Raw genomic sequence first — 25,895 nt, 5'->3', positions numbered from 1 at the left:
GTGATTCAATTTAGTCAGACTAATCTCCCGCCGAAGAGGGTCTAGCGAGATTACGGAAGATCACGCGAGATGCTAGCGAGATCACGCGAGATCTTGTGTCTGGGAAAACTTCAAACTGTTCTTTCAAGAGAAGCGGGAAGATTCCTGATTTGGATCTGCTTAATTTGAAAAAGGTAAGAATCAGTCTATTTTCATCCGTCTAAATCAAAATAAAAATCGAAATAAAAAGATGCAAATTAAAATCATCAGACTTTTAAAAAAAAACATTTTTTTCTATGTTCGGTCACGTTTCTATGTAATTGATGTACTCAAATCATGCTAACATCACATGAAGCAGTGTAAGGGTCTCAAAGCTGCTGTCAAGACAAAAAACGGACCCCATAAATGTCACAGTTTTGCTCCTCCTCAGGTTGTTAAAACTCCCTGGAAAAAAGTTGGACTGATGTAAATTCAGCATCTGGTGCCATACAAACTCTGAAGTCTGAGGTTTAGTGGATTTTAAACACTGGGGCCAAACATAAGTCTATTTAAATGTTTTTTTATTATTATTTAATTTCAGTACTGTTATTATGTAGGTAAATGCAGAGTGGACATTGGATGCACACACACTTTTGTAATACAGATTCTTCACTTATTAATAATAAAAAGTATTAAATTTGAGTCAGAGGAACCTGCGGAAACCTTTGCTGTTAGAGCTTTAAATGTGCTTCCAATGTCCACATAAATGTCCACCTGCTAACTATGGATTTCTAGTATTGTTTTCTGGCTGAAACACTCAGAGGATTGTCCATTATTCCTATTATGGTAGTCCATGAACAGACTTGAGCTTTCTTTTTTTTTTATGCATATATTCCTCTGCTCTAAAGATGTATTTTGTTATTGTACTTGTTTTTCCCCAAATAATTGTAGTTCAAAAACAATTTTTAAGTTTATCGGTTTAATTTTGAAATGTTGAGGTTTTTGTTTTGATTTTTATGTTTTATATTTTTATTGCTTTCTACCATGTTCAAGTCACCACTGTTCTGCACATACATGCTTGCATGTGCCCAGTGGTTATATTCAGTTTCAGAACAGCTGAAACACTGGGTGCCTTTAAATCTCAACTTAAAACCCACCTGTTTAGAGTTGCTTATAGCTAAATTAGGCTTAGTGCGGTTTTAATGTCTTCAATGTTTTTAATGTTTTTGGCTTTACTTTTTATCTGTTTCACTGTTTATTAAATGTTGCATGACTCTGTGTTTCTGTTTTTAATTATGTAAAGCCCTTTGAAATGCCTTTCTGCTGAAATGTGCTGTACAAATAAAATTTGATTGGTTGATTCATGATCCATTCAAGAGACTTGTACTAAAAGTTTGAATGTTCAGATACAACTCTGCTCAGGGTGAATTACATATTTTAATGTTTGAAAATCTGATCTCTTTCAGAACATCACCTGCCTGTTATCCACCTACATAAGCTCTGGTGAGGTGGGTCATCGGCCATCAAGTTTTAGATTGCAGTAGCTAATGGTAAGTTTTGCCAGATCTAAAATGACTGAATCTAGTGTTAGAGCGATCATAAGGGTTCATAAGGGCAAGTCAGTTTTATTTGTCTTTATTTGCGTGGGGATGTGGAACTGTAAGGAGTGTTGTCTCTCTCTGTCTAGTAGATATGAGCTGCTATCAGCCCTATGCTAGCTACAGAATAGTACAGAGCAAGGGGGAAGAAGGATGAGCAGCAACATGAGATTGTGATTGACAGCATGAAAACTCTCCTGCCACTGACTGGTTGTTTCTAGCACTGGGAGAAGGCAGAGGAAATAGATTTTTCACAGTATATCCCCCTATACTGTACCCTTGTTTCAGACATAAATATTTCTTAGGTGACAGCTTCAGTTAGAAGTTTAAATAAAATGTTAAACTTAATTTTAGTCATGGCATAATGAAAGGAGAATAACTATTTTAAAGATCTTTCAAATAGGCTGCAAGCCACTGATCACTTCCGTTGTGACTTCCTTTGAATGTAGCTAAGTTTTCAAGTATGTGACCCTATAGTATACTGCTGGATTTTGGCGGTTGTTCTCATTGTTTTCTGATCTGCATATTTAGGAAAACACGGCTGAAGTCAGACGAGAGTGGATCCTAAAAGGTCTGTGTGCGTACCTGGATGAAGATCCAGAGAAGCTGGAGAAAGAGTACATGGTATGTTAATTTATCTTTGTGTCCACAAAAGAGGTGATTATAGTTGGAGTTAATTGGACTTCCTGTGAATTACCAATAAATTTAAAATAAGAGATGATCATTAAAACTCTTCTTTTTTTTCACTTGGGTACATTCAATTTTAATTTGACTTTTGAGATGCTTTTAGATTTCTCCCACAGAAAAGGATAATCATTAGTAAGATTGATATAATTACAGTTATTGTTAAGTGGGTTTAAAATGAGGATTTTTAGGTGAGTTAAACTCCACAAAAAGATCTTTGGCCTGTTTTATTTAGCCTTTTTTTCTAACAGCATTGTTTCATACGCAGACAAAAATATTAAGTAACTTTACCTAAGATGTTAGTACTGATCTATTTGGAAATAACTACCACACATAGTCATGACATTTCCTCCATCCAGGAAACAAGACAGGTTCTTCATGTATAAGATGTTTTTTTGTGTACAGAGTCAGGGCTTTGTTTGCACATAAGTAGGACTGGTTTAGAATGACAGTCTGTGTGGTGGATCCTCAGACTGTCATTTCAATTGAGGAGAACAGGCCATGGAATATGGGGCCTATTTGGGATTCATCCCTTCTCTTCATGTTTTTCCATATGAGACAATATACCGTATTTTCCGCACCACAAGGTGCACCGGATTATAAGACGATTTTTGTAAAAATGTAGAAAATATGGTACCTTTTCTAAATGGAAAATCTTACCACTGGACTCACAATTAACACAGACAGGTCTTTGATGGACCTTAGCTGTTGTTGAGTCAGCCAAATAAGTGTAAAGTTATTTTTTTTTATTTAATGAGATGTGAAATCTCTCCCCCGCAATACCCCACCCATGTTCCCATCATCAAGGTGCACAAATGGCCGAGACCGTCTGTGGAATCTTCGTTATTCGACCGGAGTGTGCAGAGCCTGGCGATGCCATTGAGGATGTTGGGATTCTCCTGGACGGGGTGGAAGTGATGAACAACTTGGGCAATCTATCTTTACATGTTTTTCCAAAGACCGCAGTCGAAAACTAAATTTTAACTGTTACAGTTCGCAAAGTTGAGCAAATTTACTGACACTTTTTATGTTGTTAAGAATTTGATCTATGCTAAACACAGCCCAGTTTTTTTCTGGAAAAAAAAAACTGACCGTTTGTTGTTTATTTCAACTTTCAACTCAGCTGTTTTTTGTGCTGTGTAAAAAGAAAATGGATAACAATTTTGAAAATACAGTTCATGTTGTACTTTTTCTCATTGTTGAGTGTTCTTTCTTCTTTCAGTGTGGTCTTAAAACACTTCATTTAATAGCACTTAAGAAAATGTCTTTGAATTAACATAATTCAATCATGGAAAGATTTTCCACACGATTATATAGCTTTCTTTCAGCATGAAGCATGTTTGTTCAGCTAACTTAATTTTCATGAGTTGGATCAACTTAATTAAGTAGTGTGAAGGTATCACTGTAAAATTAGTTGGTCTGGTTCTATTAAATTACATTGGGTCCAACTAAAGTAAATAAGTTGAATCAACCACAAAAGTTAAGTTGAACCAACACATTTTCTTTAAATTGGAGTAACAAAATTACATAGTGCTGAAATAAAGCAAAGTAATCAGGTGGAAAATCTTTCCATGATTTTTTTATGTTAATCCAAAGAGTTATTTCTTTCAGTGAACGATTGACATAAATTGGCCTCTTAAGTTCAAAATTTTATGTACAAATGTTTGAATGCATCTCCTTATTTAGTCAAAACATTTTTACTGTTATTCAATGTTATGGCAAAAATAAAAGAAAGAATCCAAAATATAAAACAAGTAGAAAAGGTATGTTAATGTAGAAATACAATTTTTAACTTGTTTCAAAGATATTAGATGGGGCTGGCATGCTTCTAATCAGCTAGTTTTCAGTGATCAATGCTCACTGTTCAAAAATACCAGAAGAGTTTGTTATCTATTGCCAAAGAAATATCTTAACTCTGTTGGGAATTTAACTAGAACTGTGTGCTCTGATTAGATGAGACTAACAGTGTTTTAAAAAAAGCACCTCATGTAAGTTGTTAAGTATGACAGAGGACGTGTGATGCTGTGGCCCCATTTATCTTTTAAAAGACCAGAACATTTAGGCTGCTTCATATCATGAGCTCTTTCAAAAACACATTTATTGTAATAAGCTATTAATCAGTTACTCAATCACATGAAAAATTGGAATGAGCTCAATAATTTCCATTCTGATTGATATTTTTTTAAAGGAAATTTTATTTAGAGACTTCATAATTGATTTTATTTATGATTTCAGTTGTGTGTGGTTTTTATTTCCTTCTCATTTACTGTTTTTGATTGTTGCATTTTATTTTGGATATTAAAAATGTCTTCCAGGTCAAGTTGGGGTGTTTTATACAAAATTTGCTCATTAGTCTCTGAGAGGTTGAACTTTGTCATTATGTTAGTTGAAAATGGTCTCAAAACGACAATATGATTGTTTATCACAATCATTTGTGGGACAATCTATCGTCCAGCAAAAAATCTGTTATAGACAAGCTTAGTTGTAGTAATAAACTCAACACTTATTTGAGTTTATTAATTGATTTTTATAAAAGGAAAATCAGCGAAATGACAATTAACATATTGTCATTTATTAAACATTTCTTGTCATGATGAGAATTGTGATTTACTGTGGTCGCCATAAATTTCAATTAATCTTTAAAAAAGACCCTGAAATGTTATTTTTAATTTTTTCTCCAATGTTTTTTCCACAAGCTCATCATTAAATATGGGAATATTCCAAAATTTGATTAAATGAAGTTTATGTGCGTTTAGTGATATAAATCACACTTCTTGAAGTAAGTGGCATGTTGAAAAGAAGCCTGTTTCAATAGGAACATTTTTCAAGAGCATACATTTACCTAAAAAAGTAGTAATAGTTGTATTTAAATTCGCAATTTTTATCATTATCACAATAGTACCACAAAATGTTATGATACAACTTTGACATATTTTTCAGGCAAATACCGCCATTTTATAGCACAATCAATACTGAAAGTAACTATGTGTTGAAATGCTATATATCAAATATGACTTAAAATAAATTTTACTTCCTAATTTAACACCTTGAAATTGGGCCTCTCTCTCTTTAGTTTAGAGAAACTCTGCCTTTAGTCAGTCGTCACAACATGGCTCCCCTATTAACAATGTTTTTACCAGTGTTGCTCTAAGAAGTAGCTTCTATAATGAGCTCAGCAGACAGCAGTTCCACCAGGTGTTTGCTAATTGCTGCTGGCTAGTCTGAAGGAGCCAAGTGGGGGAGTCACGGGGAAGCTCTGTGAGAAGGAAACTTGGAAACTGCCACTCAGAGGTGGAACTTCGTCACTGAAGGTGCAGCTAGGTCCATTCAGGTGTTTTCCACAGCAGAGTGTGGCAAAACAATTTCACCAACATGTATGAGAGAATCAAGGAAACACTCCAGGTATCTTTTTCATGAGGGAATAGCATGATATAATGCTCAAAAAGGTCAATTTTTACATAATCCTGCCTCTTTAACCCCTATTTAGAATTGTATCTTGGAATGTGGAACGTTCCGCTTTGCTTGCTACTTATCTGAACTTAATTTTGGGATGGCAAATAAAGTGTATAATGCCTCTGAAAAGGAGTTCAGCAGAGTCCTGTTCCCAGAGGCTAGCAGTGAGCAGTGTTGTCTTCAAGGCATCTTATTCAATGCCCGAGGAAAAAGCTCACTAGCCAGACTTGCTGCTATATAGGGTAGCAGCTCACTGAGCACATCTCAGTGTGCCTACGGGTGTGTCTGTGCATTGGGTGTGTTTATGTTTTATCCTCAGGACCCCCCAATTGTTGTTCATTTCCTGCACAAAGATAAAATAAGCACATAAAGGCCAAAATGTGCTCTTCCTCTGGCCTTCGCCCACATTACAGCACTTTTCCGCACAAGTGGCTAACCAAAGATAATTACACAATTAAAACAATTTTCCCCATCTATCTGTCAGCATGATCTAATTCCCCCCAGCACCCACATTCGAATGACGCTGATGGAGTTTCTCCATTCCTTCCCAAAGAGAAAATCCTTTTCTCTCATATTTGATCACAAAATGCTGGGGGTTAAAAAAGAAGCGATGACCCTCAAATTTTCTGATACAACCAACTTTTTCACCCAGTTCTGACAAAAATCCAGCCTCATACAGACTAAATGGGGCTAAAAGTGTTTAAACTGTCAAAAAAAGTTGCTAAAATTAGCCAATTCTGTCCAGTTGCTGATCAGACAAAAGGATTTTGCCTGTTAGACAAACCAACACAGGGCGTGAGGAGAAAAGGGAGGATTTAAACAAGCCTTGACCTGGATATCCTGCACCTCTGTCCCCCATGTGTGGACAAGGAACACAGATTTAGAACCACTCCCACACAAGTTCAAGGGAAATGCTTGCGTCTCTCACCCTTTTGTCTCGACAAAAATGACAGCACAAGAGGGTATTAATGATTATGAGCTGACCTGATGAGTGGAAACGCATATCCATTAGATATGAGTCTGCCTGTAGAATGGGGATTTGGTATTCAACCACGAGCCAGTGCCCCATCAGCAGAGAAAGAGGAGAAAGCTACTGCCTTTTACGGCCAGCAGATCTCGGACTCAGGCCGTTGGCCACAGAGCGCACAAATGAGGCGTTAAGTGTAGTAGCATAGCGGCAGAGCAGAGGGAGCACAGAGTGGTGACCCTTTTCTCATCTGCGCTTGAGTCAGCTTCCCTTCCCTCCTATCACGATTGCTGGCACTCCTACAGAGGCAAGAATGTACACAACAACAAGCTGCACCAGCTCACTACTGTCTCCACTGGAACAGCTGCTGAATGGAGAGGTGTTTCAGAGGGCTGCTGAAAGATGACTCCTGGTTTCCACATAAGAATTTATGATGTTAAATTCAAAAATACTTTATTGATAACATTTAATTTCTGAAGGGAAATTAAATGTTGCAGCTCACATCAATTCAAAAAAATGTTTAAGTTACATGGTGCAGCATTAAGCAGCTGTTTGGTGTGAGAGTTCACTGTTGGGTGGAGCTTGAGTGGCACTACGTCTGTGAAATATTACTACCAGTAGTGCGTAGTGGCAGTCCAACAACAACAGCAGAACCAGTGTTTTACACTGCCAGCTCCAAGACTTGAATTATTTTTTGGTACAGAAAAATAATTCTGTGCCAAATTTGTTTAGGCTTTGTGATGCTAATCTGGGTGAGTGTTCGTATTTGTGCACTGCTTTATCTCCTATCTGGCCGCTCTGGTTGTCCTTTTTTACCCTGCATTGAGTTTCGATATAGCCAAACTCCATCAAGTGTTTGTTTTTTAAATACCATATTAGACTCATTGTGTTGATGCCTTCTGACGTGCTTCACCCCCTAGGTAATTTTCCACCACAACACGCAAATGTCCCCATTCACTCTGGCAATTAAAGTTCCACATGACAGGATTTGTTGCTGCGCACTTGTGCAGTGTGAAGGAAAGGGGAGATCAGCTGCACGCACAGGCTGCAAAGTATCAATCGGCACACCTAAAATTAACAAAATTAATAAGTCTTTATTATAAAGAAAGATATGGACGGATAGATGGATGGATGAACAGATGGACAAATATGACGAATAAATAAATGGTAGCTAAGATAACCCATAACTAAGGTAACATCTTGCTAAAATAGCATGTAGCTGGTGTGCTGTGGTGGTGTAGGGGTTAAGCACAACCCACATAAGGAGGCCTTAGTCCTCGACATGGCTGTCGCAGATTCGACTCCCGGCCTGGTGACCTTTGCTGCATGTCTTCCCCCTTCTCCCACTACCCACTTTCCTGTCAATTCACTATCAAATAAAAGCCACTAGAGCCAATAAACCCTTTTTTAGAAAATAAAGCAACATGTACTAAAGTCTCTGTCATCTAAGATGAACTCAGACTCTATGGTGTGTAAATGAATTGTTCATTCCCAGTCAAAGCAGACTGGAGGTCTGACTAGAGCAACACAGTTAGAGAACACAACCTGACACAGAGATTTAAAAACGGAGCGATGCCAGTGGCCTGCTGGGACGGTTTCATCACCACACTTGACACCCCCCCCCCACCCCACCCCCGCTGCTGGGCATGGTAGAAAATGGGGACGTGAGGGAGGGGGAGATATACTCCTCTTCACAGTCAGAGATTTAATTGCACATAGATTCCATTACCTCTGCACAAATGTCACATTCTCTTCTGATCAGGGGGCACAGAAGCCACTGGCAGCACTGCTGGCAAGCAGTCAGGCTATAGAGCAGAAAGGGCTCAGCCAATCAGGGCTCTCTGTGCCAACAGAGGTGAGCAGAGGGACAGCTTTGGTAATGTACGGCAAATGTATTCATAAGAGATAAAGAAGAGTCAAAGTCTCAAAACAGCTGATGGACAATACCTTCTACAAATGCAGTATTATTAATATCTTACATTTCTTAATCTGGCATAAAAATAGCTGATCAAGGCAGACAGTGATAAACCACTGTACATAACCAGAGAAAGCTTAGTGGGTGAAGTGACACATACATTACTTGAGTTGAGTAGACTGGCGCTCCATTACTCCAATCACTGTTCAGCTCACAGTCTTCAGAGGCGGGGCCATGGAGGTTTCACAGAGGACACAGACACCAAAAGAGAGACGGATACTGAGAGAGAAAGAGAAGAAACGGGAAAGATACAACAATTACAAACAGGAAGTGAAGGGTGGGGAAAGCCCCTACCCTGGTCCACCGAGCCCACATGTACAGAAACATCAAAAGCGTACAAAAGTAAACGTGATCTTCGTCACCCACAAGAGTTTAATATGTTATGACACACTGATTCCTTTGGAATCTCCTGGCCTACATGCATGCAAAGTTATCTTGTTTTAAATATGTAAGAAAGTAAAACATGCAGTCACCAGAGAAAAAAAAAAAAAAACAGCAGCGTGGCTTCTGTCAAAACCATGTGAAAAATACCACCAAACAACTCTGAAGAGCTATTTTCAATCTACGTTTGATGCATTCTAATAATATTAAAATCACAAAAAAAAATTTCATTTTTGGTTTCTGGACTCTGAAGGAGTATTTAATACTAAACAGCCTATATTTTTATGTATTCACAGATTGTTGTTCTTTTATAGTTTTTTTGTTTTGCACAATAGTGGGGAGTGTGATGAAAGTTGTGACATTTAAGCACAGAAATGGAAATACTTGAAATTTAAAAAAATACATTTGAGAAAACACTTAAAATATGAATAATCAGAATTTCCTGACTTTTCCCTTACTCTCATGAAAACACACAGAATGAATCATATTGAAAATGGCACAACATTCAGTTGGAGTTGAGAAAAATGTTAAATTAAAGTGACACACGTTAACTTTATTACAGGACAGAGCTTCAAAATTAATTAATATGTTAGTATGGTAGTATACTCTCTAAATGAAAGATGATGAATAAACCCACCTTTATTTTGAGTACAGTTATTTACAAAGGTTAAAGGTGCAGTCTTTCTGAAACTCCGGCTTCAGGAAGTCATCACAACATGGTTCCTTGATTAACATTTTTTCTAATGTTTCACTGAGAAGTAGCTCATATAATGAGCTCAACAGAAGCACAGTTCCATCAGGTGTTTGCTAATTGCTGCTGGTTAGTACTGTTAATAGCCAGCACCAATTATCAGGAGAGGCTGCTCTGTGAGGTGGAAGCTTGGAAACTGAAGTTCTGAGAAGGAGCGTCATCCCTGAAAGTGGAGCGAGGTTTACTCTAGCTTTTAATGGGTTTCTCAAACCTTTTAATCTCAAATCCTCAAATCAAGGCAATACTCCAGATATGTTTTTGATCAAGGAATAGCATTATAACATGACATAAAACTCAAAAAAGTCAATTTTACATAATACTGTCCCTTTAAAATAAAAGGAAATCTTGAATTTAAAATTGTATTTTTAGTCTAGTTTCCAGTGCAAATATTTTGAAAAAGGATAAAACTAAGTTACAAGTAACTTTTGGAAAAATATAGGAGATTATTTTAAGTAAATAATTCTATAATATTGATGAAAAAGTACTAGTTGTACTGGCAAGTTATTTCACTTGTAACCTGGAAAAAAATGGCTTGTTTTAGTGAAATAATCTGACAGTGAAACTAGTACTTACCCAATGGGTCGGCAAACAAAATGATCACGACGTTTGGGAAACAGGCTTTACAAATAGCCTCCACCTTAATAACAAACCTCATATTTTATCATGTGACATGGCTTCTCCCTACAGAAATGAGCAATGCACCTTGTTATGAAATGTCTGAGACAAGCCAGACAAACAAGCTTGTGAGAAAGCTCAAAAGCAGTCATCTGTGGCCTGGTAAACAAGCGGAAAGATGTTAATGATTTCCTTATACAATTCACATCATGCAAAAGAAGAGGAATGGATGTGTTCTGGTTTTTTTCCTGTCCCAGGAGAAATGTGTGGCTTGTTGCCCCTCTGAGATATGTGCATACAACTTTGCTGTTTAATGCGGTTGTGTTTGGAACAGAGCAACACGACAGTTCAGCTCCCAGTTAATTGGGTTGAATAATAAAAAAAAAAGTGTCAAAAAACAAAATCTTTAACTCCACTTCAAAGTTAGGCCAAGCAGCTTGGCGGGCCAGACAAAACAAACCGCAGCCGTGACGTCCCAACTCCTCATAACTCAAACGGGGTGAAATTCAGCTAACCCCCATTAGCATAGTCGTTGCTTTAACAGCCTGTCCGCATTCCTGGGCCCTCTGTTGGCCTCAGATGAGACCCTTCTGATTACTCACTGTTGCCTGCCCAAAAACATGCTGATCCGAACAGAGAGCCCCTCTCAACATGGATTTATTTCATCAAAGCAGCAGCAGAAAGGCATCTGCTGCAGAACTCAAATGTTTTACTAAGGGGATATCGAGGGGCAACGTGAGATTTAATGTTAACTCTGGAGTTTGGAACTTAATTGCAGATTAACAAGCGCTTGAACGTGGAAAAGTGGCTCATCTGGTGCCATTTGTCAATAAAAACACTGCATAAAACCTAAAATGCTACCTTTGACAGTAAAGTACACCCATTTTGTGGCCCTTTCTTGGCATGCCAGCTGCTCAGCGCTCGCTCAATCCTTCTCTGGGTAACATGTGTTTGTAATTTTGCTCTTTCACTTAAATTAAAAAAAAGTGGCTTTTGCGGAGGAACTCTTCATCCAGTAACTTTGCGATTCATGTTAACTGCAGCTCATTTGTGAGTTCTGAAATAAACAAGGGGATCCAGTAATATCCAGCTTCGGGTTGGTGTCCCCAAAGGTGCAAATGATGGTGTCGACAAAGCAAATAAATGTGGTTCACCTGCTGCGTCTCATATCTGCAAATGGAAATAACTGTTGCAAATCAACAACTCTCCTCCCAGTCAGGCTGTTAAAACTAACTGAATGTCAAATATGAACAAGGATGGAGATTAAAATGTTCCACCATCCTCAGGGGCTGACAAGCATAGCAACAGTATTTGGATGGATACTTCAAAGGTTTAGGGCTGCGCAGTGGTGCAGCGGGTAGCACTGTTGCTTTCCAGCAAAAAGGTCCTGGGTTTGATTCCTTGCCTAGATTCTCGGAGTGCATGGAGTTTGAATGTTCTCCCAGTACATGCATGGGTTCTCTCTGGGTACTCCGGCTTCCTCCCACAGTCCAAAATCAAAATCATGATTGTCGGGTTAATTGGTCTCTCTAAATTCTCCTTAGGAGTGTGTGTGTGTGTGTGTGTGTGTGTTTGTCCTGTCTGTCTCTGTGTTGCCCTGCGATGGTCTGGCGACCTGTCCAGCGTGACCCCGCCTGTCCCCTTAAATGTCTCGCTGGAGATAGGCACCAGCACCCCTCCAGACCCCACTAGGGACAAGGGTGTTAGAAAATGGATGGATGAATGGAAGTCAAAGGTTAACTTGATTAAAGATTATTTAACACAAGTTGTGAATTTTGAAACTTTTATTTGATTACTACATGCTTACTTTGTTCCAAAAATGAGAAAAAATATTGCCTCATCTTCATTCCCAAAAATCCAGTATTGTCTCATTTTGTTCAGACACTTTTTCCCAATGAGATGGGAACACAAACTGGACATGAACCATCGGAGTAAAAAAAGTTGTTTCTTACTTTTGATTGAGATTTCTATATATTTTTAAATCAAATGATGTGCAGGTTGGAATGAGCATTATTTCCACCATATTCTGTTATAAAGATATTTAATGTAAAGTTTCCTAAATGAGAAATGAGATATAAATAAAAAAAACATCTGAATAAAACATCTTTTTATACAAAAAAAAAAATCATAACAAAACTATAAGAACACTACTCAGCATTTTGAAGATATAACTCGTTTCAACCTTTAGAAGGGCAGTATTATGTAATTTCCAGACACATTTTATAGCTCAATCAAGTAACTATGTTACCTTCGGTTGTTCTAAAAATGCTGTTTATATGTCAAATATGACTTAAAACTAATTTTACTTTGATAATTAACACATTGAAATTGGGCATCTGTCTCTTTTAAAAACTCCTGCTCTTTCTGAAAGTCTGCCATCAGGAAGTAATTATAAATTGGCCCCTTATTAATCCTTTAATAATGTTTTTACCAGTGTTTCACTGAGAAGTAGCTCCTATAATGAACTCAGCAGATGCATAGTTCCACTACGTGTTTGCCAACTGCTGCTGGCTAGTCTAAAGGGGAGGGCTGCTCTGTGAGGTAGAAGCTTGGGAAACTTGCAGGAGGAGGAACTGCGCCTAGAAGGGTGGGGCTAGGTTCACCTAGGCATTTTAAGTAGCTGAATGAGAAATCCTTTAGTGTCCTGTGGCAACCAAACATGCATGAAAATAAATAAATAAATGAAATCAAGGCAACATTCATGGTATATTTTTGATGAGGAGAGAGCATTATAATATAAACCATGTATAGTGTCAAGGTTTGGGAATACTTTGCTGTAGCAGGACCATCATAGAATCGATCAATCCAACATGAATTCTACTATCAGGGATGCTGGAGGAAAACATGAGACAAAATGGGACCTTATAACACACAGTCTGAATCGCAGTGATTGCCTTGAGAATGACTCAATGAGCGTATTAAGAAATGGAAAGTTTTAGGCTGAGTCAAAGCCCAGATCTTAATCTTACTGAAGTGCTGGGAAGCAACATGAAAAACAGGCTGTAAATGCAAGAAAGCTCAAACATTTCACAGCTGAAAGCGAGGAATGGTCCAAAGCTTCCTGAGACAGATGTTGGAAACGGGTACAATTATCCCAGTAGCTGTTAGGGGGTAGAAAGCCTTAGTTTTTTTCTTAAGATGAAATACATATTTTGGTGTATATCTTTTGTCCAGTTAGTAAAATAGAATTGATTATTGTTGTTTAAATTTGATTAAAGAAATTTTACATCATATTATATATATATTTATGGCAATGGCAGCGGAAGAAGTGAACAAAGCTGTTCAGTCCATATTGGCAATTGGAAGTTGGAGCAAGAGGAACATTTAAGGCATTTATAGCCAGGGAACATGTCATGCCCCATGCTCTCTATGTGGTCGTTTGCAATGCACACAATTTCTGGTAAGCATTCACCAAGCTAGCGCATTACGTATGTCACAGCCAAACATTAGCTATTGGGTAAAGTCAGATTCAAACGATTAAAACTTCAAGAAAGTCCACACCTCCAGGAAGCAATTATTTCTCAATAGTCGAGGGTCCACCTCCTCGGTATGAAGCAAAGTGCAAAGCACAGAACAAGGTGCTGGTTTTTACCAAGCTTGGTCCTTCAAGATTTGCAACAAGATGCTCACCTACGCATTAATCGTATCATTTATCACTTATTCTGATAAGTTTCTTGTGATGAGAATTTGGATTTATCATTTTCACAATAAATTTAAATTAATGACATTATAAAAAAATGGTATTGTCAGAATTATTTTTAAATTTTCTCCATTTGTTCAATAAGTGTATCAATAATGTGAAAAGCACCAACTGTGTCCAAGTTCAGTGATGCAAATCACACTTTAATAAAGTATTTTTAGATTGGATTGAACTGAATAATATCAGACTAGGCATTTCTTTCTGAATTCCACAGTCTGGATCGCAGTGATTGCCTTTTAACTCAAAATAATGTTTTTAGTGACGACTGTTACCCATCTATGACAGTAAGATGCTGCTGGAGTTAGTCCAGTGATCTAGCTCAGCAGAAAGAGCGTCCACATATTGGAACTGTATCCGATCAATGGCTTGACCCTCCAAGTCCCACTGCTTCCAGTACCTCATCTAATAAGAGCCAATCTTTGGGAACATCCCCCCAGCTGACCCATGCTGCTAGGCAGACAATTACAAGAGAGTGGTCTTTCAGGACCAACCGCCCACTTGACCCAGCAGACTAAAGACGTGGAGGAGATCCACATGATTTAAACTCCTCCCTAAGACATGCCGACAAGGTTACAGGGTCATTGCAGACATTAACAGGTCAGTGTGTGGCCCACTTGGGAACAATTACTCCCAGTCACAGCTAAGTGGACACTTGATTGAATACGACGGAGGCAGGACACACTTCCCACAGATAACAATCCCTGAAGCCATTTAGGATAAAAAGCTCTTGTGATCCAGCCTTTATGAGCAAAATTCATCTTCCCTTTTCCCTTTTAAAAGAATGCAAGAGTGTGATAGAGTGGCACTTTTTGGGAGAGATGAGTTGCTCAAAGCATTTACCCTTTTCTGGTTATGACAGAGAAACGATTACAAGGTGACTGGGAGAAAAAGCACTAAACAATGCGATTTTCATTTTTCATTAATGGACACAACAGACATGGTTTATCTCACATTTTTGACCTGCACAAGAATCACTTTTTCACCATTAGCTAAACTACAGCCAATGTACAAAAGAGCTGCAGCTCAGGTCATTATCATCCATCACATATTTTATCAATACGGTTAGATTGCAACTATTAATGCAATTTCACTCATCATTCGCAAATTTTTGTACACACTTGCAATTTTCACCTGTCATCATAGCTTTTATGAGGTAGGGTTACCCCATAACCCTACCCCTGTCTACTACTGTCTGTCAGACCTACTGTCTGACCAGTGACAGTAGCAGGTGGTAGAATTTTATCACAATACTTTATAGTACTATTGTGATAGCAATAACAATTATAATAATGAAAAGTGTTTATTACTTCTTTTTTAGGTAACTGCATGGCACAGCATTCACAGCACCAGAAACTTAACATGCTACACTTGAAAAACATTCCTATTTGAAATTCAGGATGCCATAAACAAAGACGTGTGATTTATATCACTAAACTGCACATAGAGACTTCATGTAATCATATTTTTTCACTGACTCATATTTAATGATGCTCTCCTAGGAAGAAAATGGGAGGAAATAGTAAAATTAACATTTTAGTCCGTTTTTTTTTTACATTAACTGATATTTATTGTGATGACAATAAATCAAAGTTATCATGACAAAGAAATTTTCATGATGAATGATAAACAATATTATAAATGCCCACCCCAACAATCACCTTAACGGTTTCCATCTTTTCTGACCAATCACGGCAACTCTGCTGAATTTTGACCACGCAACTCTGCAAATTCACTCATTATTGGCAAGTTTTGTGCAGAGTTGGAATTTTCACCAGTCACCACAACTTTTCTGTAAATCTAACCAATCGCCTTGGCATTTTTTCTGACCAATCACTGCAACTCAACTGTGTTTTCCAATCTCTTAAACTCTCTTCCAATTTAGTCCCTTCTAGAAACCATTTAGCATGTGTGACGCTAAATGGTAACATTTGCCTTATTCTTATTCTCTTTTCTTTTTTTTACCCATGGACTGGGTATAACTTCCTGAAGGACTGGTGTGGACATGCCCCCACCAACTTTGGCCTGACAGGCACAGTCCCCACCAATGTTTTGCACACCTATTGTCCTTTATGTGCCTGCATCTATTTGTGAACAGTAACTCGGCAGCAGCTGCGCGCTCTGTTGAAAGCATTTACAGCCAGTGCATCACTGTTTTTTTTAGAATTCCTTTGTATAACGTAAAAGACAGGCCCTCTCAATGAGCTACATTAGTGGATTGGACATCATGTGACTTAATGTGCACCACATGCACCATTGCTTTGCATTGAGTTGGGAATATCAGTGGTTGGGAAAATGACACAATCACGCAAAGAATCTGAAAAAGGGACGCAATGTTTTGCTATTATTGATTAATGGCACAACAGCAAGACAAAAAGGTCCAAGGGAATCACATTTCACAGGTCAGTAATGTTTTAATTTGAAAAACAAAATACTAAGAAAGTGGGGAATAGGGTAGTTATGCTATTGCTTGACTTTGACAACCTTCATATGTGCAACTTTGCTGCGCAGTTTGGTGTGTTTCATTTCAGTTAACACAAAAATAAGGTGATCCACACATCTACTTTCTGACAGATAATCAGTAGAGCAGGTGTTTAAGTTAGCTAATCAATAGCCACCAGTGTTCAAGCTATTACTTCTTAATGATCACAAAATAAACATCAAGCCTGAAAATTTAAAAAACATAAAACTGTAATGGACTGAATGTTCTGTTTGGTGTTTTTACATAAACTTTTGTGTGGAAAATGTTTTTCTGGTTTTTGATGGTATTTCCTATGCACTGGGGCATAATCCTTTCTCTGTCGGCTGTTTGTTGGTTGCCATGGCAACGGGTCTGCGTGTGATGTTAAGCTGACAGACTGAGGGGAAGAAAAGAACAACTGATTGTAAATTATTCTTCACCTGTTTTTCTATTTTTTTTCCCTCTGGACTAATTGCATCATTTGTTTGCAGAACTTGGTGATATTCAAAGGAATCATCAAATAGAATGACATATTTTATAAAGCATAGGAGCCAAAGTTTATTCAATTTTAAACCATGGTTCCTACAGTGGAAACTAGGTAAAATTAAATTATTGGCCAATATAAAAGATAAATTCACTTAGTCCTGTCTTGCGTCTTGACAGAACTGACAGGAAAAAAAACTGTTTATAGATCTGTATCCAGAGATGTATAGATATTTTACATATCCAAACATCTGAACTTTTCTCAGTTTTAATTTAAGCCACATTTCAAAGAAACTGGAAAATAAATATGGGGCTACAATCACTTTTTGTGACAAATTCCTGCTCACCCTGCATTAGAACACTATCGGTTTGTGGACATGACTAAATCCTTAGTAATGGCGTCTGCACGTCAGAAGCTGTAGCGGCTAATGGGTGATGTCCAATCTAGTACGTAATATATATCGATGGTCACTCGGCTCCCTAATTGCCACAACCAGCCCAAATAAATCCCACTGAAAATCTTAACAAGAGCAGACACACAGATGTGACTTTGAAATTAATTACACCAGCCTCACTGATGTTAGTACACGTTATGCGCTTGTCAGCAGAGTAGCAGGGACAGCTACAGAACCGCAGGTGAGACAGAAAAAGATATATAGAATTAATTAAAACCCATCTTATTGTATAATTTTACAGTTAAAAATGTTTACTACATTAAAAACATATCTCATCTGCAGGGCACAGCTTTAAGCCAGTCAATTCAGTGACAGCTGTGGAGCGAGACTCAAAAATGAAAAAGTTTACACTCACACAAAGAATGATTCATTTGGCCTACGCAGAAGTTGTTTATTCTGTATTTTGAATTTTGGTTGACATTTTAATTGTTACTGAATCTAATGTTGATGTTTGATGAGCACTTGATAAAACTCAGGCAATAAAATGCAACTATATTATTGTGATAATTCTTCACAAAAAATATTACTGAATTTTGTAACTGTTTTCAATTGTAGGAAAGCTTTGAGCAAATATACAGACTCATTCCATAAAATAAATATGACTGAGAAGTTATTTTTTAGTAATTCCATCACCAATTGAAATACATTATACAGATTAATTGGATGACGGATATTTTCGAATCTAATATCCATTAGTATGTTTAATTCCTGCTAAAAGGTTATTGTCAAAAAGTACTTTTAGGGTGTTTTCAGACCTGATAGTGAGGTAGACTCGGTTTGATTGGGGACCAAAATTGCAACATTTGTTAGATTTTCAACTGCTGTGATTTGCATTCACACTGCATTGTGTTAAACAATCCAAACTAACAGAAAACCTGTTCCCCGCGTCGCCTGTGGGGGCACTGCACCAAAACTACTGAAGGAATCGACATGAAACCTCTGAAGAAGACCAGTTCAACTTTCTTCTTCACAAAATGTAAACATTAATCGAGCGGTTTAGAGTTTGTAGGATTTCTCCTTTGAAATACATTACTAGTTTGGACATCGCCTATTAGCCGCTAACGCTAGCAACGCTTCTGCAGGTGCCATTAGTACTCGGTGAGACAGTCCGTATTGGAATGAGGACTGCTCATTCCAATGAGGACTGAGCAGGAATCTGTCACAAAAATGATAGCAGAGTCCTTATTTCTTATGGCTTAAATTAAAGCTGAAGAAATTGCTGATGTTCTGATATGTAAAATATGCATTCTCCCTTGATATAAATCTATAAACAGTTTGGTTTCTGTCAAGATGCAAGAGAGGACTAAGCAAATGGCTCTTTTACATTGGTGAATAATTTAATATTACATAATTGCCGCTGTTAAAATTGTGACGGCACGTGACCCATTGCCATGGCAGCCAACACATCATCTACATTAACCTGCGGAGCAGAGAATGATATTCTGCTCCCCACCAACTTGTAACACAAAGTTACACCTTTGAACCATGGTGAGATGTTTTATATGATTTGTTAATACAGCTTATTCAGTTCATGTTAACGTGAATAATCAATATGAAATCATTCTTTTGCACTCTGGCAGCACCTCAGGACATAATTGTATTTGAGTTAAGGGTACCATTTCTAGAAAGTAGCTGAAAATGTTATTTTAACTATAAATATTAACCATGATAAAAAATTCTGTCTTTTTTAGGAAGGTTATGTGCAGCAATTTTAACTTCAACTTAAAAAAAAAAGTATAACTTTGTCAACTCTTTGAAAATCGTGCCGCATTTTAGGCTATAACAATTACAAAAATACATCCTAAGATCTTGGAGGGACTGATAAATATCTCCTCTCTGATTAACTGAGTGGGTGCTGCATTTTTGTGTGTGTGTGTGTGTGTGTGTGGGTGTGTGTGTGTGTGTGTGTGTGTGTTTAACCCTTGACCTACTGACAGTCTGACCTATCTCCCACCGCAATGACTAAAAGTTTGCCTGGAACATCTGGCGTCTTATGCATCCATGCAGTAACAAAAACAAATACTTAGCATGTTTCATCATAATGTGTGGGTTTCACATGTATTGTACAGGGGAGGGAAAAAACTAAGCAGATGTTTTTTGGGTAGCTACTGCAGATAAAATAACAGCTTATATATAAAATGGTCAATCTTGTCCTACAGTCTCCTTGTAGACAAACAGGTCTTATCAGTTTGCCAGCACATTTACCCTGTATTTGCATAAGCTGAGTGATGTTTGCGGCATTGTTTCCTGTTCTGTTTTTTGTTTTTTTTACATGGGCTTTGTTTATTTTTATACATTTAAAAAAAAAAATCAGTCTGACATTCTGCTGTTGTGGTTGATGCTGCAGCTGTTGGTTGTTAGTGACTGGAAGATGACACAGTTCACAACTTCTCCAGAAAACAGAGCGCCTAAACACAGCTGCAGAGAGGAGAGAGGAGGCTTTCACTCCTCTTTTTTTTAAATGAGTAGATAAACAAATCAGTCCACTGACAAACTGATATCACTCCAGAGGCTCTGTTCATTACTTTTCCACTTTTTTCTAAGAGAAAGCCAGGATGTTAAACCTTAACTGCATAAAATGAAAATAAACAAATACATTAAAAAGGAGACAAGTCAGAATATCTCTGTTGTTTCTTTTCAAGCAGACGTCTGTTCCGGTTAGGGCAGCCTGATATTGGGAAAACATGCCATATTACTGCGGTAATGATTACGATTACCTCATATTTTCCTCTCTTCTCTTTCTTTTCCATCATTATGATTTCCTTTCCATTCCCCACGAGGTTCAGCATCTCAGTTACTATGATCTACATCAGGTAAGGGGATAAACAGCTGTGGAGCTCAAGCCAACTGTCCAGACAACACGCTAAGAAAAGATATTTTTCTCGGGGTGAACCGATAAATCTGTCCCGATTTCCTTAATTTTGGGAGATTGTCGATCAGGGTTAGGGATTCTTACACGAGAAACCGATCTTTTCCACCAATCTTATCTACCTCTGCAAAGATCTTTTTCTCTGTGGTAAGAGAGGAATCCATAAACCACCAGGTCACCCCACTGTTGACAACATAGAGAGTTTGCCCCAATATTTTGTGACTTTTCAGACAAAAAAAAATGGTATCGGCCAAAATCGGAATCGAAATGTCAAGCCTTTTAGTGATCTTACAGAAAACTGTAAGATCAGATGCACTGCTAGTATTTCATGTCCAATTAAACAAATGTTAGTACCAGACTAAAATAACCAGAGTAAGGTAGTTTTTCAAAGCAATCCAACATAACATTGCACTATATGAAAAACCTGAAATTAAATTAGATTATTTTGTATATTATCATTTTAAAAATTGGATTAAAGACTGCAAGAGATCCATGATTAGTTGTAGCCATCACCTTTATTCTCCAGCTTCATTTTATCTCTAAGTGGGTCCCATGTGAATGCCCTCTGGGACCCATTTTGATGAAGCAGGTGAAACTCCAGCCACAACAACTGTTAAATAACCCATTGCTAGGTTCTCCAGTCACCAAAAGATTAATGTACAAAACATACAGTGAGGGTATCAAGATGTTAACCACATGAAATCACCACCCCCGCATATTAGCCACCTTACATCCATTTACACCAAAGAAATCTCCCAGTGCATCGCACATGGTGCAGAATCCATAAACAGACAATAAGCACATTGTAATTATGAACACCAACTCTTTAATTACTTGTGTCATTCTGGGATGGCCAGAGCTTGCTAATTGTCAGAGCGATGGTGAAAGGATTCGGGGAGAAATGGAAGGAGAGCCTTGGGCCCCCCCCAAAAAAAGAATGTATTCCCTCGTCTCCAAATGTGTTAGAAGAGGCAGAAAATTCAACTGGCATGACTCCAACAAGAACAACCCAAGCAGTCTTAATCAGCAGGGATAAACTCCATGCAAATCACTTACACTAGCACACGAAGGGGGGAACTAGTAAAAACATTGGAAGTCTATTGCATTTTGAATATGATTATAAGGCAAAGTCTTGTTCCTCCTCTAACCTCATTGCCAAAACCAATTTCTTTATTTGCTGCAAATCTTATACCACTCGACATAGATGTGAGAACCAGTGGGGAAGAGGGGTCAGGCGCATTTGTCCCACCCAAGTATTTCTCCACATTTGTGAAAAATATTTGATTCTGAAGTCTTCCACTCGAACATGTCTTTCTCTCAACCTTTTGAGAGCCATGGCTCATATTTGGTAAGTTATTGAATGCAGGGCTGGAAAGTGAGATGGCACACAGAGTTATCAGTGAAAAGTATAATTTTTATTTATTTTGTAGGACAAACTGTTGCACTGATGTAGAGAGTTGTTAAAAAAAGAACAAAACTTGTTTTTTTAGACTATTTTTGTTGGTCAAACTACAATGTTGAGTTTAGAACTCCTGAGTCCTACCTTAGTAGCTATTTTTCACTTAAGGATTTAGAAAGATACAGAATCAGTTCAATTGTCAGTCGACTTACAGCATGTCAATGTATTTTTCACCAATAATCAAATGTATTTTGACCAATAAAATATATCAGAATCTTGTAGCTAGCTTGTATGTACTGCCAGAGTATTTCTCTTGCTAGTTGTGAGACGAATGATACAGTCCCTGACTGACAGTCATTATGCTTGATTAAAGCATAACGATGGCAAGACATTTTGTTCAAGAGGAAATGGAAAAAGAAGTTGTTTGGGGCAGTGTGCCACCTTGAGAACATATAGATAAAATGTATACTGTAGTTAATTTATTGTCATGTTTAGCTGACACAAATTGGTTTAGAAAAAGCGCATCTCTCTTTTCCCTCCATTGTTTACGTTTGTTTTGCTGGTGTTACCCAAGAGACGTAACCCCCCAAGGAAAAAAAAAAGGAAAGAAACAATATTTGTTTTTACTAAAAACAAATGCAGTGACTTGGATACATAACTTTAATTTGATTATTGGATTGTAAATAGTAATGTGTTAGATTACTTGTTACAAGGGGTCAGATTAGAGTAGTGCGTTACTAACCAATGGTAGTAACGTGCTACTGGGTTGATGAAACCCCTGATTGACATTTCTGCTCAAGCTATTTACAGAACTGTCAGGTTTCCGATATGTGTCCCCCCAATTAAACTCGTTCCTACCCCCAGTCAACAAACAAAACCTCAAGGTTGTATGGATCCAAAAAAGAAAAAAAAAAAGAAAAAAAAGAGTTGAAGTTTCACCTCTCTTTCGGCCAGTGTGCAATGGTTCTGTAGACGAACCAGAAAAGTGTTTGATTGGTGCTAGATTGATGCGTGTGGCAGGGGCAGACGAGCGCAGACAGGTAGAAGGTAACAGTAGACCAGTAGAGGAGAAACGCCCACAGCAAGCAGACTGACTACAACATTTACAATGTGCTCTTTTTCTGATTGATACTTGTGACTTCTTCATAGTTACAATGATGAATTAGATGATGATGATGCTGAGACTTTATTATGTTGTGTATAATAAATACTATCCAAATGAAACAAAGGAATATGAAACATTTTGATAGCTAAAAAAATCTTTGTAACATACATATATTTATACATGAAGTTTTTTCATATCAAATTAAATATTCTTCCAGACTGAAAATTGCGAGAGTTGTAACAGACGGACTGTTTCAGAATAAGGATGGGTAATAAACTTGTATGTTTAATTGTTTTGCTTTAGTAGCTTATATTATTAAAAAATCCATTGAGTTATTTAGAGAACATAAATGTGATTATGTCTCTTTGTAGAGCACCGGATAATCAGATCATGTTAGAAAGACTGAGATCAATGTGAGCTTCATCACCTTTTTAAAGTCTGGCCACAATCAGAAATAGGACTTTATTCATAACTATAAAACCAAACTGCAGGTAAGTTCCTTTGAAAAGGTTATGCTATTATGCACTTTGCATTACTCAGAGAAATTGGTGAACAAAGATCACCGACTAAATTACTCAAATTACTGAAAATACTTTGTGAGACCATTCTCTGTGATGAGTCGCCCAGTGAACAAATGTCACCGAGGTGATGAGAAACAGTCTCCGCTGCTGTTTACATATTGACCGGCACCGTGTGGTTTTGCCCTGATGAGAACACCACAAACCTCCATTGGTTATGATGTCACCGCATGGAAAAAAGAGCCGTCATAGTGATTCTGGTGAGAAGGTGTGGCGTTGCAATCAATGACGGCAAAGAAACATAACAAATCTACTATTGCTCACAGAGCATAAAATCATACATTAGCTGAGCTCTGAATGAAAACAGTCAATTTGGTGACAATTTACAGCTCAAATTGTTCTCACTTGTGGCTTGTTTTTTTCACTCCTGTCTTCAAAATTTAAACTGAGCACTCCACTGTGTTCTCAGAGGTCTTTTTCACTGGATCGCTATTGATAAAAGTAGACCTGAGCAACTTAGCAAAAATGAAAGCAAGCATGAAGCATGCAGAATTTTTTCATCCACTATCCATCTCATATTCTAATGCAGCTATTATGTTCTAAAAACAGACTGCTCATCTATTCATTTTATGGGGGGCATTTGGAAAAAAGATGACACTGCAAGAAGGGGTGGGTCAGTTTGATTAAAGTTCCCTGAATTAGCCCCTTAGTCACAGCTTACAGCTGTACATGAAGTACACAGAAATGCACTCAAAAAGCCAGACCTGCAGAATATGAAAAGATTGATTTACTAATATCTAAGTAGGAGGGTTTTTTCTAGAGTGAGGAATTGATTGGTCTACACATTAAAAGCTTGTAAGCCCCACATACGCAGCAGGAAAAGGCTTTCAGGAAAACCTCAGATCGCTGAAAAACACCTGATTGCCTTGACCGACCGACGGTATTTGCTGTATTCACAACAGGTGTGGGGGAGTTTTCAATAAAAGGTTAGAAATAGTGGATCAATGGTAGAAGGCTGACAGAACTACTCCAATGTAAATAAACTGAGGTAAATTTGACAACCCTAAAAGTCACTGCACCTCACAAAAGTATCTTTTGTCACTTTTTAGCAAAAAAAAAAAATCTTCAATGTATTTTAGGGGTGCTCCGATCAGGTTTTATTCTGCCAATTCCGATACCAATCAGCCATTAGGGCTGATCACTGCCAATCACCGGTACCGATCACATGGATTGGCTGTTAATTTTTCTCTTTAGGTATAAATGCTTCTATGTGATCTGGCAAAGGAGAACTATAAATTCACCTAATTTAGACAAAAACATGCAAAATACTTGGAGGCATAATGCAGCAGGTATTCAGTCAAAAAGACAACTGAAAAACCTGCAATCAGTAAAACAATATTTAACAATAAAATCAAATCTCATAACACTGCCTAGAACAAATATTGTCAAGTAAAAAAGAAAACATTCATTCAAAACCAAATACAGGTTGCATTAAAATAAACACTCCTAAGTAACTAAATCAAAACTGCCAGTGAGCATGGCTAATTGTTTTGTGCTGGTTCAAATTGATTGTTTCTGTAAAGCAGCATAATTCTGCAGAACACAAGAGAAGGCAGAGGAGCTCGATTGTTTTCACAGATTATCTCACGTTAGGACAACGAAAGTTTTAATACAGTCGTTAAAACCGTTCTCTCTTTTTTTTTTAAGTTACATGCTGCAACTTTAAGGAGGCCTTTGAAGTGAGAATACTGTGAAGCGCAAACAGCACTACGTCTATGAAATATTACTCGCCAAAAGTGTGTTGCAGCAGTCCAACAGCTAGAATTTAAGTCACCTAGCTCAATGGCTTAAATAATTGTTCAGGTTATTTGTTTAGCTTTCTGACCACCATGCTCATCCAGGTGAGTTATGGCAATTATTATGCAAGACGCAAACTTCCCCAGTCAGCACGTTAAGTTCCACACGATATTGCTTATTTGCTGCTGCGTGCCTGCGCAGTGTGAAGTAAAGTGGGAGATACACTGCACACTGGTTTTTGCAGGCTGCGAAGTATGAGGTGCAGGTGATCAGTTTTTGTGATCGGCAATCACCAATCATACACTTTTTTACGGAAATCGCCTGATTATGATTGGTGGATAATCGATCGGCACACCTCTAGTGTACTTAATTGGGTTTTTTGTGATATACCAACAAAAAGTGGGGCACAATAGTGAAGAGGAAGGAAAATAATTAGGTGTGAACAGATTTCCTTAAGTTTGGAAAATACTTAAATGAAAAACCAATCTTATGCACCGATCTTATTTACCTTCACAAATATCTGAAAATCCGCCACTGCCTACTTATGCTCAGAGAGCGTTGACTGACTTCCCTCACTGTTGCCAACATAGCCACTATATTTAGCAACTTTTTAGACGAAAAAAAAAAAGAGCACCGGCTAAAGTTGGAATCAGTGCACCCCTAATTTTTTTGCTATTTTGGTCAGTTTTTTCAAACACATATCAGACTATGAATTTCTTTGACCCTTTC

The 25,895-nt window shown here is 37.7% G+C and overlaps 1 protein-coding gene across 7 annotated transcripts in view; it reads right to left on the bottom strand.

Moving 5' to 3' along the window:
• foxp1b (forkhead box P1b) overlaps positions 1–25,895 on the bottom strand; it is a 312,762-nt gene that overhangs the window by 270,998 nt on the left and 15,869 nt on the right. For all 7 annotated transcript variants that reach the window (XR_015762942.1, XM_088005937.1, XM_088005936.1 and 4 more), the window contains exon 2: positions 8,736–8,854. The gene's annotated coding sequence lies outside the window, so the exon portion shown is untranslated. The remainder of the gene's footprint in view (positions 1–8,735; positions 8,855–25,895) is intronic.

This window comes from Poecilia mexicana, unplaced genomic scaffold (genome assembly GCF_051168715.1).
Source record: "Poecilia mexicana isolate PSO_F unplaced genomic scaffold, ASM5116871v1 scaffold_5, whole genome shotgun sequence".
NCBI classification, from domain to species: Eukaryota; Metazoa; Chordata; class Actinopteri; order Cyprinodontiformes; family Poeciliidae; genus Poecilia; species Poecilia mexicana.
Note: the sequence above shows the minus strand (reverse complement) of the source record. Positions and strands in the feature narration are given on the sequence as shown.